Raw genomic sequence first — 2,913 nt, 5'->3', positions numbered from 1 at the left:
TGAAGCAATGGTTCGGTATTACACAAAATATTCAATAAAGAGTCTTATTAGATTCTGGTTTCTAATTCTATAAAGTATCAATAAAAGTTAAGGAGAGTCAAGAAAACTATCCTCATGTTCCATTTCCTAAGAGGAGCTAAGCCTGGAGGTTGAATTTTAGTCACAAGGAACTGGAATCAGGTTTGTGTCTGTGTGTATGTGCTCAGTCACTTCAGTAGTATCTGACTCTTTTGAGAAACCATGGATTGTAGCCCACCAGACTCCTTTGTCCATGGGATTCTCCAAGCAAGAATACTGGAGTGGGTTTCCATTTCCTCCTCCAGAGGATATTCCCAACGGAGGGATTAAACCTGTTGCCTGTGCCTCCTGCATTGCAGGCAATTCTTTACCCCCTGAGGTTTGTGTGTAACTACCTTATCTGCTCATTCTTGGTGAAGCCATGACAAGTAAGCAAATATCAAGGCCATATGAACTTGATTATTTGAAAGGGGTATTTCAACAAGCCAAAATTATAGAATCATTTTCTCTCAACCCATGTTTTTTGTTTTTTTGTTTTTTTTTTTCTATAGCCATAGCTTAAATGATCATCTCAGTTTCTAGCAAAATAAAGTGCTTTTTATGTGCAATGTCTGTGCTTGCTCTCTGCTTCTTCTTCATTTCATGTCAGTTACCCAGTTGTGTCTCACTCTTTTCCACAACATGGACTGTAGCCTGCCAGGCCTTTCTGTCCATGGAGTTTTCCAAGTAAGAATACAAGAGTTGGTTGCAAAGCTGGTAGAGGGCTGGCAGCGGTGGGGCTACGGTAGCTCGGCCTGCGGGTCCGGAGCCTCCGACTCCCACCTCTCCCCTCCCGGCCCGCCAGCCATGCCTGCCAGCCCTTTGCCTTTGCCGGGCCTCCCTCCTGACTAGCCTCCCTTCCCTGTCTGGTTGGGATTTGGGAGCTGAGCCGTCTGGGGCCCTAGGGCCAATGCAGTGCCAGCTCCTCGGGGGCCTGGCTGGAGTACTCCTCACCCTTCTGTGCATGGGGCTCCTCTCCCTACGGTACCACTCAAGCCTGTCCCCACAGCGTGTGCCCGACACCCCTTAGCTGAGCCCGCCAAGCCCTCGGCCCTCCGAGCTGCAGCTCCAGGATATCATCGCAGTCAAGATGAACCAGGCCTTCCACCACTCCCACCAGGAGCTGCTGCTCAACACGTGGGTCTCCAGGACCAGGGAACAGACATTCATCTTCACTGACAGCCCGGATGAAGGACTCCAGGAAAGACTGGGGTCCCACCTTGTGGTCACCAACTGCTCTGCGGAGCACAGCCACCCTGCCCTGTCCTGCAAGATGGCCTCTGAATTTGATGCCTTCTTGGCCAGTGAGCAGAGATGGTTCTGCCATGTGGATGACAACAACTATCTGAACCCAAGGGTGCTGCTGAAGTTGCTGAAAACCTTCCCCCAGACCCACGAGGTCTACTTAGGCTGGCCTAGCCTGAATCAGCCAGTTCACGCTTTGGAGCCACAACCTCACAATCGCACAAGGCTGGTACAGTTCTGTTTTACCACCGGGGGAGCTGGCTTCTGTATCAACTGCAAACTGGCTTTGAAGATGGCCCCCTGGGCCAGTGGCTCCCACTTCATGGACACATCTGCCCTCATCTGGCTGCCTGACGACAGCACCGTGGGCTACATTGTTGAGTGCAAGCTGGGCGGCCTGGAGACCCTGCAGCTGCTAGAGGCTGCCCAGCTCCCAGAGCAGGGCACCCTTAGCTATAGCGTCTTTGAGGGGAAACTTAACGTCATTAATCTCCAAGGCCCCTTCTCGCCTGAGGAGGGCCCTTCCAGGTTTCACTCCCTCCATTGTCTCCTCTACCCAGATACTCCCTGGTGCCCACAGCTGGTGGCCTGATGAACCCTGAACCTCTGGGCAAAGACTGGGCTGAGGCTCCCTGGTTGTCCTTAGCCTCCCAGGCAGCCTTGAGGGCCCATGGCAGGTCTTGTGTGTGTGTTGGGGGGACAGTCCCTGGCAGGGCCTCTGAGAGATGAGCAAGCCCAGGATTCGATGATGACTGGTGCTGAATGCATCTCAAGCCCCTGGGAGGCATGTTGCACAGCCCAGGATTGGGGGCACCAAGTAAGAGCCAGAGAGGCCTCAATGGCTGAGCCTCCATGGGCCCAGGGTGGCTGAACTGAATGAGGATGGAGGGTCCTTAAGCTACTTGGACTCAGGAATCCTAACCCTCCAGAGAATTACCTGGGCCCCTGGGTGTATAGAGCCCCCAGCTCTGGTCTCTCAGTTCCTCTCCTGGAATCAAGCACTGGGCCACTCACTCCTGGCTTCCTTGGGTGGATCCTCAAGCACTGAGGGGACCCAAGTGGAAGAAGGGCAGAATCCAGAGTCTGTGGCAGATAATGTTGTTGCTGACCAGTCTCCAGCCCCTGCTCCTCACCTGATGTTGTTTGGAGCATCAGCATGTCCAGATCCAGATGATGAATCAGAATGGGTCCCAGCCCATCATGATGTTCCTGTTGCCCACTTTCCCAGCGTCCCTTGCTATTAGGAGCTACTACAAGGCAGAGGAACCAGAGATCAAATTGCCAACATCCACTGGATCATCAAAAAAGCAAGAGAGCTCCAGAAAAATATCTATTTCTGCTTTATTGACTATGCCAAAGCCTTTGACTGTGTGGGTCACAATAAACTGTGGAAAATTCTGAAAGAGATGGGAATATCAGACCACCTGACCTGCCTCTTGAGAAACCTATATGCAGGTCAGGAAGCAATAGTTAGAACTGGACATGGAACAACAGACTAGTTCCAAATAGGAAAAGGAGTATGTCAAGGCTGTATATTGTCACCCTGCTTATTTAACTTATATGCAGAGTACATCATGAGAAATGCTGGACTGGAAGAATCACAAGCTGGAA

At 51.5% G+C, this 2,913-nt stretch overlaps 1 pseudogene; it reads left to right on the top strand.

The window, feature by feature from the left end:
* The first annotated feature begins 967 nt into the window (after positions 1-967).
* On the top strand, positions 968-2,525 carry LOC120855511 (annotated as a pseudogene).
* The last annotated feature ends 388 nt before the right edge of the window (positions 2,526-2,913 follow it).

The sequence above is a fragment of the Oryx dammah genome, unplaced genomic scaffold (assembly GCF_014754425.2).
Source record: "Oryx dammah isolate SB20612 unplaced genomic scaffold, SCBI_Odam_1.1 HiC_scaffold_28, whole genome shotgun sequence".
Taxonomy (NCBI): domain Eukaryota; kingdom Metazoa; phylum Chordata; class Mammalia; order Artiodactyla; family Bovidae; genus Oryx; species Oryx dammah.
The sequence above is the reverse complement of the archived record's forward strand: the minus strand, read 5'-3'. Positions and strand labels throughout refer to the sequence as shown.